Genomic DNA, 12,016 nt, shown 5'->3' with positions numbered 1-12,016 from the left:
GCTATTGAGGGGGTTAATCTGCCTCAAATAGATGGATTGGTGGCATCTGTTTCAGGCGTGGAATTTGGGGGTGTTCCTAGATGCTGCTTCTCTCCTGGATGCATTGCAGTGGTGGTAAGGCGGGGCGGGGGGGGCTTGGATAGTTTGCACGTCTTATTTGTTTGTATGCCACCCCAAAACACTGTTCTCTGGGTGGCTAATGTGAGACTTGGCATTCCATTTTGTGTGTTAGATTTGATCGTATGTGTTATCATGTGTGCATCAGCATTTCTATATCTATAGTTTCTATGAGATTTTAAGTGAATGGGTTCCTGTAGTATGAATGATGATGGGTTATAGTAAGGCCATGAGCTATGTGTCAGCCAGGGGTTGAGCAGGAGGCACTAAGTGGCAGCGTTGCCCCAGTGTTGCCCCTAACCCTGTGGTGAAGAGCAGGCTGCAATGTGGAGGCCCCCCAAGAGGGCATGCCCAGCTAAAGCGGGGGGAAAGGGTCCACAAAGTGCACCCCACATTGATCATGTCCTCCTTGCCAGAGGATGAAGACTGGGGAGTTGTCAGAGGCCTGGTTGCCAGGCTGGGGGCCGTGAGACAAATGGTCTCACCTGCTAACAGCCCACCGCCGCCAACAAAGGACACTCCTGGTGGCGGTGAGCCCAATAGCACAGGACAGACCAGGAAGCAGGCCCGAGCTCAGCTCATTACAGGTCTCTCTGCTCATATTTTAGCTCAGAGATCACAAGGAGCTCGTCTAGGGCTCTTACTTGCTCCAAAGAGCAAGCCCAGCAGCTGGGGCAAGAGCTGACCGATATAGTGAGTCCGATACCAGTTGCACCTACACCTGGTCCACCTGGCCTGGTATCGTGCTGCCTGTAGTAGGAGAAAGGAGCAGGACCCGCTGGCACGAGTAGGGCAGGAAGAGCGGCACAATCACCGCTCTGTCCTGCTCCGCTGCCTATGCAGGTGCATGACCCCTCGTAACAGTGGGGTCAGCCCTGACTCATACTCCCAACTTGGGGGCGGGGGGAGTTAAAAAGTGTTACATAGCCTGATCTGATTATGTGTATAAAAGCACTGATAAAGTAAGTTGACCTGAACTTATTTTAAACTGGCTCTTGCCTGTGTTTATTTCCCCCAATACTAAATGCTGTGTTGCCACATTTTCTCTGTATAAAAGAACTCTGCTGTAAGTCACCCCAGACTTTCCAACAATACGTGGAAGGGCTAAGGACCCTATTGCAGCACACAATATGTTTGCTTCCAGTTGCATCCTACCAACATCACTTCCCAACAGAAATGTGTGGGCTAAGGTTTGTGACGTCAAATGTCTAACTTGATATTCTATGTCATTCCCTGTGAATGCATTTTGGATGGGAAGATTGAAGATTCACTGGCTTACAAATGCATGGACATAAACATAGTGGAGCAACACATTCTTACTCAAAATTAGTATCTTCCCTGAGCCCACATTGCTTTTCTTGGTGCCTCTTTGAAGTCTATGAAATGGGTGGCTAACTCTCAAAATTGTGACATTTCTCATTACTGTCACCACCCTCAACTGCAATGGTGTTAGGAAATACAGCTACCAGCACCACACTGTAAGTCATTAACACTCGAATTGCTTCAGAGGAGACCCCCATCTCCCACGGTTTAACCCATCCTGGAAGCTACTGATGTAAGCTACAGTATTAATTGCACTAATAAATGGAAGAAGCATACATTTCCCCACAGGATGAAAGGGGTAGTGCTAGTTGCTGGATGGCTTAATTGTGCTGGGCATAGAGCATTTAAATGTGTGTGTTTTTCCTGCGGTGTGCTTAAGATCATATTTTCTCATAAGATTGGGCAATAGACATTTTAGTTATTTATAATATGGTCTTAAGGGTGAATGTGGGTGCTCTGTATTTCCTTCCTTGCCTGTTTCTTGCTTATTCTTTTATTTTCTGGATGAGGAGGAGGAGGTAGAAGACAATGACAAGTTAGGGCATTTTCACACATGGGGCTTAAAGCAGTTCTTACTTCAATAGGTTTGTCAACCTACAATGCCAAAAATCTTATTCAGATTACAAACACCTCTCTTCCACTTGCATCCATAACAGAAAGAAAGAGGCAAGACTCAGATGTTGCGTAACTGAGGGAAATGCCTTATTAATTAACAGAACAAGTCTGCAGCAACAAGTCAGCGTGGGATCTGGCTGAGGTTGGAGGCATTTCTTGGGCCACCCCCTCTTCTGCTATCAGACATGGGTGAGCCTGCCCTGCCTTGGCCTGGAGCCAGTATCTTACTTAGCTTCACCCAACAAACCCCATTTTTACATTTAGAGGAAGGCCCTTCTGAATCACTACTTCTACAAACGCGAAAGCTTTACATGCGTGATCACACAGAGGGTCGTTTCTTTGCCCCTAGAACCTGACAGCTCTGAGGGGCCAGCTTGGAAATCACCATAAAGATGCCTCTGGGTGCTGACCATTGACCCGCCTACTGCTTTTCCTTCCTGCCCTGCCCTGCCCTGCCAAGGGACAATCCTCTGCTATTCCCTTTCACCCTTACGATTGCAGAAATATTTCTAGAGATCCTGTGACAGACCTCTGAGGAAAATATTCTGGTGAAATGGGGAACTGCTGTCTTTACTGGAGTTCCAAAGATTATATTTGTTGCTGGGATGATGAACTGTACTGATGGTGAAATGCAGGAACCCAGGTCTGGGGTGTGTGTGTGTCCAAATGTAACCCCACTTTCCCTACGAGCAATCCTGTGGGGTTGCTGAAAACATGGGAGCTGGATTCCTACATAAAGTAGTGTATGAGGGAGAAAGATGCTGACCGTAGACTATCATGCTGTGCCTCCAGCTCATTAGGATGGCTGTTCCCTAAAAGCAGATGGGGAAAACCTGTGAACAACTTAAAAACAAGAAATAGGATTTATTTAACAGGGAAGGGAAATGATTTAAAGTAACTCCCTAAACATTAAAATAAAATGGAGGGAAGGGAGTCCAGCAGTGATATGTTCCCTAAAGGTAGGTTATTTTTTAAAATAAAATGTGTCTCTAGCTGTTCAGTCGAAGACTTGGGAGCAATTGTAGGCCTCTGTTGCTGATAGTTGGTTGTTAATCATCTATGGAGTGGTAACTGGGGAAGGGTAGAACCTTCCTTTACAATCTGTCTCCCTTTCTCCTCACAGGGCTTCTTCACAGAGCTTTTATCCTGCTGTTGAGACTGCTCACTCACAGAAGTTTGCAGGTCCTTTAGATGATGTTGTCAGCTTCCTGGGCATCTCCTGCACTAAATGACCTTAATCCCATTTTTAAATAGATTGGAGATAATGAGGTATCAAATCACCCCACTTGTGTTCTGCTTGAGTTCCCTCCATGAAAAAGGAAAAGCTGCAAAAAGAGGAGCGAGATCAGTGAAACATATGGAAGAGTCAGATAAGGGGGAGAAGGAGGGGGAAAGGGGAGGGGGGAGAAGGGAGCTCATGCAAAGGGAGTCCGTTGTGATCCTGCATTTGAAACAGAAGCAGAAAACCCCCTTTTAAATGTGGGATTTTAGGCCAGTGTAGAGATGCTCACAGTATCCTCAGAAAAAATCTTCCTATAGTGGCTGATCAGGGTAAAAAAGGGTTGAGATGCTGCCATTCCACGAGAGGGCTGCCTCACACTCCTTTCTATTCCCCCTCCCAGCCTGTAAGTAAGAGCTTATGAAATTCAGTACGCTAAAATGAGGTGAACATTTCACTTTTTACAAAACCAACAAATACCTAATACTACTTCTGGGGTACAGAGCATATTACACCTTCACCCTTACATAAGTTGTCAAACTATTTTCCAAGAGATGCTGCACAAATGGAGGAATATTACTGTTACAAAAATTGTGTTCTTTTCCCTGGTAGACCTTCCAATTCATTTACCAAGAACGAGAGGAGGCAGAGATCTGGTCCAACACGATTTTATTCTGCAGAATAAGGCAACCCTTGGGGCTAACGCTCCAACAAAGGTTACAATCAAGTGATGTGATTCAAAAGTTTATATAGGCAAGACCTTTGGGGCTGTCTTACGCTTGCGCTGTACTAATCTCTTTGTCTAGCTGAGAGGGAAACAGAAGACAGGCAGCACCTTTGACATATCTAGGCATGCGCAGAGAGGTAGCCTTGTACTCTAGTAAACACATTCTTGGCATTCCTGAGTCTCTGATAAGACGCTGTGTCTTTGTTTAGCATGGCAGTCTCACACTGAGGTAAAACAGACATAGCCTAGCTTATAAAATCATGGGATAACAGACATACTACAACTGAAATTTCTATAACATTACTACAAAATGAATCCTGTGTAAGTCGGGGGGGGGGGACACACAGACAAAACGTTGTCAAACTGCTGTTGGGCAGGACTTCCAGTTAAGATGGCAGTATAGTTGGACATGTTTTGGCTTGCTCCTCCATTTTCTGCCTCCTAGTAATTGCCTAACTTTCTAGCTCTCACTTTTGGGAAACTGTTTTCTCTTTCGTTGCCAACTATGTGCTGCTGGGTTTGCGGGGGAGTTAATTGGCCCAAGGGTGACAAGGAGTGTTGCATAAATTATGCTTAAGTTTGTTCCCTCTAGGAGGGGTATGCCGATATCCCCTTAGAGACACACAGAACTGAGATTCAGTCCAATGCAGTTTTATTTGGCAGGAGACAAACAGCGCTGTTCAGGTGGATTCTCGCGGCTAACGCCACAAAGGAGAACCACACCCTAGATGTTTTTGGTACAGCTTATATACATTCAGTATAATGACCTCATTAGATATGCAGGGTGGGCCACATAATATTCATGAACTTCATTAAGCATGCGTAGTTGACATGTCTCTAGGCTGACCTGTCCTTGCAAGCTGGGCAGGAAGAGATCTAGCTGGAACTGGTTCTAACCAGCTGCAGGAGTGGTGGCCACTCGAGGGGGGGGGCTCCTCTGGCTGTACCTGATATGAAACAGACCTTACTGTTGGTGTCAACAAGGCAGTTGATAAGACTGTCTTCCTCTGGGACGTTCCACTGTAGGAGGCTGCCTCAGATGGCTGCCAATACTTTAAGATGGTGCCTCTTTGGTTCTATCAGGAGTGAAGCAAAGGGTGAAGTTGTGTCCATGTCCCTACTCCACCCCAAATGCTGGGGCTGCATCAGCTTTTCTGGAAAAATCTGAGGGAGATGTTATGACACTCCTTAGAGCAGGAGTGGGCAGCATGCGGCCCACAGGCCACATGCAGCCCCCACAACTTCCCAGTGTGGTCCTGTAATGGCCTCAGGCCTGTAACCAAGTCACCTGTAGTTTTAGAGGGGCCTAGAGATCCATAATGCTTGGCTTAGGTTCATTATTAGTGCAATTCCCTTGCTAGTGGGCCTCTGAGCATGTGAGATGAGTCAAAGGTCAATAGTGCGGCCTCAGCACATTCCATGCTGATGAAGGCTAGTATCTTATCAAGGCCTAGGATGTGCCTGAGAAGTGAAGCTATGTTTATGCCGAGCTACAGGTGGCTGTGCTGGGAAAGTTCTGATTGTTTCCCCTCTGATGTGGGGCTGTTAGCCTATGCTGGGAAAGTTGCAGATGAACGCTAATGAACACTTGCTGCTGTCATGCTGCCTCACTGCTGACATGGTATAAAACTCTTTTTGCCCCATGGCTCTGGGTTCAGAGAAGCTGTCTGATCCAACCACTGGGTACGCCTGTGTGCTATAAGTACTCAATAAAGGCTCCTTGTAAGCAAACCTGGGTCTGGCTTATCATTATCTTGGTACCTCCAAACTTTAGCAGCCCATGGCTGAGACATACAGGTCCCCATCCCAAAATTGTTTGCCAGCTACTTTTGACCCTGTTGGCACTCCATAGTAGCTCCAGATGCTCGTTTTATTTATTTTTTCATTTTTTTCCTCACCCTTCCGTTTTTGGCACGTGTGTGTGTGTGTGTGTGTGTGTGAGAGAGAGAGAGAGAGAGAGAGAGAGAGAGCAGCCTGGGGGTTGGTGGTCCAAGGGGCAAAAATGGCCCTGTACCTCTCAACATTGCTCACCCCTGCCTTAGGGGTTGGAGATTTAAAAACTATCAAAGTCTCAATAGAGGCACTGCAAGATTCTGATGATAAGATTTCTGCAAGAATGCATGTCGTGGAAACTAGAGTCTCACACCTGGAAGATACGTTTGGGACTCATGGAACTGCACTGGCTACTTTGCAGAGATCTAATCATATTTTGAAGACAAGGTTAATGAACTAGAAAGTCATCATAATTTATGAATCATTGGTACATATGAGCAGGCTAGGCAGGGTCAACCAACTGCTTTTATGTAGTCCTTTTTTGCATGAATTATTTATCTGCCTGAGGACTACCCAATAGATATTGAATACACACACCACATTCTAGCTCCCCTCTCCCATGTTGAAGAGAAACCTCATTCATTCATCATTAAACTCTCAAGGTTTACTGTCAAGGAATTTATTTTGAGAGCAGCAAAAAATAAAGGGGAAGATCTGAGATGGGGTGTGACTAAACGCCACATTTTGATTTTCCAGATTATACCAAGGATGTATACAGTATACATTTTCTAAGGCTTGAGAATTGGCTTGAGAAAGAAATTTTCAGTATTTTATTCATTTCCCTGCAGTCTTTTGTAGAAGGCCTGAATCTAGACTCAAAGTTTCCTCACACCAGCTGTGGCTTAACTTCATGGCATGGGTCCAAATGCTGGGGTGGAGGTGGAGGGTTAAAATTGCCCAAGGCTTTTAACGGTGTTCAAAGTCCTCTTTTTTCTTTGCTTTCCTTTCCTTTTTGTGTTTCCTCATTTGTTTTTAATTTTTGTTGGGTTGTTTTTTTTTAGGGGGCTGGGTGTTTGCTTTTTGGGGTTTTCATTGTCATTTTCTGCTCTGATACGTTTGCTTTGTTCTTAGAAGCATCATAGGTACAGTCCTGGGTACTGTGGAATAGGCAGTGTGTGATATTTAATTTGCACGGTTTGTTTTTTCTTGATGGAACGCTTTAGAAATATACGAGAAGGTGTTTATGGATTCTTTGTGTGAGACTTTTGTAAGGCTGTGTGTACAGTGTAAATGCTGTGGGAAGGATGGGATGGTGGGTGTAAATAAGCATTTCAGATAAATAAGTGTTTTTGTTGAGTTCTCCTTTTGGCTGCTTCTAATTTGTGAATTATTATGTCCTTGAACATTATTACTTGGAACATTAGGGGCCTGGGTACTCCCAGTACAAGAAAACAAGTGCTTTCCAAATGTAAGAAGGTTAAAACGCATGTTACTGGAAACTCATTTTTTAGTGGAAGGACAGACTTTGGAAAGATTGGGAAGAAGAAATTTATGCTAATGGTAATCCTAAGAAAAAAAACCCTTCATGGATCACTGCCTTGTTGTGGCGAAGGGGCTTGCGTAACACAGTGAAGCCATAAGCTATGCCATGCAGGGCCACCCAAGACAGACAGGTCATGGTGGAGAGTTCTGACAAAATGTTGTCCAGTGGAGAAGGAAATGGCAATCCACTCCAGTATTCTTGCCAAGAAAACCCCATGGAACGTATCACAAGGCGTCCAATATACTACTGGGGAAGAGCTGAGGGAATTTCCAAGTAGCGTCAGAAAGAGTGAAGCAGCTGGGCCAAAGCCAAAAGAACACTCAGCTGTGGATGTGTCTGGTGGTGAAAAGAAAGTCCGATGCTGTAAAGAACAATATTGTTTAGGAACCTGGAATGTAAGATCAATGAATCAAGGTAAGCTGGAGATGGTCAAGCATGAGATGGCAAGATTGAACATCAACATCTTGGGAATCAGCGAACTAAAATGGACAGGCATGGGCGAATTTAATTCAGGTGACCATCATATCTACTACTGTGGGCAAGAATCCCTTAGAAGAAATGGAGTAGCACTCATAGTCAACAAAAGGGTGGGAAAAGCAGTACTGGGGTACAATCTCAAAAACGATAGAATGATCTCAGTATGAATCCAAGGCAAATCACTCAACATCACGTTAATTCAAGTCTATGCCCCAACCACTGAGGCCGAAGAAGCTGAGGTTGATCGGTTCTATGAAGACCTATAACACCTTCTAGAACTAACACCCAAAAAAGATGTCCTCTTCATCATAGGGGATTGGAATGCTAAAGTAGGAAGTCAAGAAATCACCAGGATAACAGGCAAGCATGGCCTTGGTGTACAAAATGAAGCAGGACAAAGGCTAATCAAGTTTTGCCAAGAGAACACGCTGATCATAGCAAACACTCTTTTCCAACAGCACAAGAGGCGACTCTACACATGGACATCACCAGATGGTCAATATCGAAATCAGATTGATTATGTACTTTGCAGCCAAAGACAGAGAAGCTCTAGACAGTCAGTAAAACATGGAAACAGTAAGACATGGAACAACCGATTGGTTCAAAATTGGGAAAGGAGTATGACGAGGCTGTATATTGTCGCCCTGCTTATTTAATTTATATGCAGAGTACATCATGAGAAACTCCGGGTTGGATGAATCACAGGTCAGAATTAAGATTTGCGGGAGAATTATCAACAACCTCAGATACGCAGACGATACCACCCTGATGGCAGAAAGCGAAGAGGATCGAAAGAGCCTCTTGTTGAGGGTGAAAGTGGAGAGTGCAAAAGCTGGTTTGAAACTCAACATTAAAAAAACGAAGATCATGGCATCTGGCCCCATCACTTCCTGGCATATAGAAGGGGAAGAAATGGAAGCAGTGACAGATTTTACTTTCTTGGGCTCCAAGATCACTGCAGACGGTGACTGTAGCCATGAAATTAAAAGACGCTTGCTCCTTGGGAGGAAAGCTATGGCAAAGCTAGACAGCATAGTAAGAAGAAGAGACATCACCTTGCCGACAAAGGTCCATTTAATCAAAGCTATGGTTTTCCCAGTAGTAATGTATGGCTGTGAGAGCTGGACTATAAGGAAGGCTGAGCGCCGAAGAATTGATGCTTTCGAACTGTAGTGCTGGAGAAGACTCTTACGAGTCCCCGGGACTGCAAGGAGGTCAAATCAGTCAATCCTAAAAGAAATCAACCCTCACTGCTGATTGGAATGACAGATACTGAAACTGAAGCTGAAATATTTTGGCCACCTGATGCGAAGAGAAAAGTCACTGGAAAAGACCCTGGTGCTGGGAAAGATTGAAGGCAAAAGGAGAAGGGGACGGCAGAGGATGAGATGGCTAGATAGCATCACCGATGCAATGAATATGAACTTGAGCACACTCCGGGAGAGAGTGGAGGACAGGAAGGCCTGGCGTGCTATGGTCCATGGGGTTATGAAGAGTCGGGCACGACTTAATGAATGAACAAATCCTAAGAAAGCTAAAGGAGTGGTTATATGTATACATACAAATGCACCAATATTGGTGTGATTTTTGTCTTCACTGTAATGCTTTTGAACTAGGAAATTTACCATGCATCTCTATATGACTCATGTTCTGCCTCAGGGGCCAAAACAACTTGGCTGGCTTTGAGTACTACTGTGCACCTTGACTGGGGTTGTGGGGGGAGGTGCCATTTGCTGCTCTGCCTCAGGTAATAAAATGTCCTGGAGCCAGCCCTAGATATGGCTAGAAAGGCCTGTGTGGTGGGAAAAGGTAGCTGAGATGGTACAGGAAATTAGGTGGGGTAGGGAAATAAGGGGGGGTACAGAGAGATCTGTGGATAGGGAAATGTGTTCTGGGCCCAATCTACATGGAGATGCTTGAGGGAATTCAGTTTCCTTCCTTTTTCCTTTTTCTACAATCATTAAGCTTGGTGCAAAAGAATGGAGATTTTTTAAAGTCATCCCAGAAGCACTGTGCTGACTTCCTTAGGAATAAGCTCATTGAAGATAAAGTGATTTAATTCTGAGGACACATGTTTATTGATGCGTTTTCAGGTACTTGTTCCCTGAGGCAAAGAAAAGGACAAAGGAGAGAATCAGGAATACAGGGGGAGAGGAAGCAGCATTGCAGGAATGAATTAATAACTTCTCTTCATCTGGGGACATCAACAAGTTTCCTTCCTTTGGCGGGGGGGGGGGCACATTCATTATGCCTTCGCAGGTACGATGATGCATGGAGTTTTTTTTTTAAAGGCATCCCAAAAGCAATGTGCTGACTTTCTTAGGAGTAAGCCTCATTGAAGAGAATGTGATTTATTTCTGAGCAGACATGGTTATCTGTGCCAGGTAGTTGCTCCTTGAGACAAAGACATAACAAGCACAAAGGTGAAAACATGTCTCATTCAGTAAACTTATTCGATGTTTCGATGGTGCACAGGTACGCATTAACAAACCAACACAAAAAACTTGATGCTGAGTGGAGGGTGAAGCTGACAGGAAGGGTTAACTCCTTCCATTCATCTCGGGTCCACCCTTAGCTGATGCAACTTTCTGATCCTCCTCACAGTACTGAAACTACTCCAACTTTCCCTGGAGTAGTACCACAGGTTTAGAACACACTAGTCCCAAAATGCATGAAAGCCATACTAATCGGAAAATCTATTACCAAAGGACTTTGCAAAAATGCGGGTTTTATGGCCAGAAAACCTGGGATTTGATATAGATTGGGGGTAACGTCATGTGTCATGTTCGTGTGTGAGCCACAGTAGCACCAAAGTAAATTTCCTGTGTAGATTGGGCCCAGGATTACATCAAGCATACTGTAGAATCATAGAATAGTAGGCTTGGAAGGGGTCTATAAGACCATAGAGTCCAACCCCCTGCTTAATGCAGGAATCCTAAACATGTTTACTGCGAAGTAAGTTGTACTGAATTCAATGGGATTTACTCCCATGTAAGTGTATGTAGGATTGGAGTCTTACTCCTTAGCAAATGTGCTCAGAGCTGCAACTTGCCTTATCCACCCTGAAAATAGATCTGATGTCTGGATCTACAGAGAAATCTGTGGACTGATAATTTCGGTAATTTAAAAAACAAGCAACCAAAAACAAAGGTAGCCATGCTGGTCTATGAGAAATAAAAACCCCAAATCCACTGTTGGGCAATACCTTTCTTAGGAATTGTGGTTGGTCCAAATAAAGTTATCCAGCTATTCATTTTGGTACTTTAAGAGTTGTATGATGATGAGGTTGCGAGAAACTTAATATTGCAACATTTTGTGTAGATTTTAGGATTTCCAGAAATTAGAAACCAAGAACTTTAAGAAAATGCGTTTCAGAATCCCAGAAACAATGCAAATAAAGCATCTGAAATAACATGCGGAGCCACTTTTGCAAGCGTCTCTCTCTGGCGCCTCGCCTGGTCCGAGGAGCTGGAGCAGCAAAGCAACGTCCCGTCCTGAGCTCTCTGTTCGGCGCTGTTGGGCTTGCTGGTGATGGGGGGGGGAGCGAGTAAGGATCTAGTCAGAAGCGAATCCCACCATGTTTAATAGGGTTACTCCCTAGGAAGTGTGCATGTTTGCAGCCTAAGAGCGTGAATTGTTGTAGTCTACAATACATCCCCACACTCTCCCTTGCCAGTGTGCCATGTTCAGTTTTCAATTAATCACTAAATGTGTAAGGTGCCATACAGCTCTTTGCTGGTCCCAGTCACTCCATCCTCCCCATCTGGAACTGGGCTTGAAAGACCAGGGAAAAGTGTGGGTGTTTGGAGGATAGGTTTTGAACAAGCCCAGTTTGAGACACTGGGCAGTTCTGTCCTGAAGGCACGCAAAAGGTTAAGTTGCATGCTTCTATAAAATTTAGATTATAGTAATTATTTCTAATTATGCACATATATTAACATACATAAATTAGCATATGCAGATTTGTGTGATTTTTGTCTAATGGGCCTGAGCTCCAGATTATTTTGCTACCTAGCACTGCCCCTCAATAGCTCCCAATTATAACCTCTGAGTTCTTTGTAAATTCTAAGAGAATTTTCACACCCTTTTCATCTCAGTTGTAAGGTGTAAGGTCTGTAAGGTGCCAGAAGACTTTCTATTGTTTTAGCCAAATCATAAACAGCTTTCAAAATACACTGCATAGTTGGGAGTGCAAAAATCTAGCAATCATTATCTCTGAGTT

This window comes from Heloderma suspectum, chromosome 7, assembly GCF_057233095.1.
Source record: "Heloderma suspectum isolate Gila_16-S chromosome 7, 16-S_ref, whole genome shotgun sequence".
NCBI lineage: Eukaryota > Metazoa > Chordata > Lepidosauria > Squamata > Helodermatidae > Heloderma > Heloderma suspectum.
Note: the sequence above shows the minus strand (reverse complement) of the source record.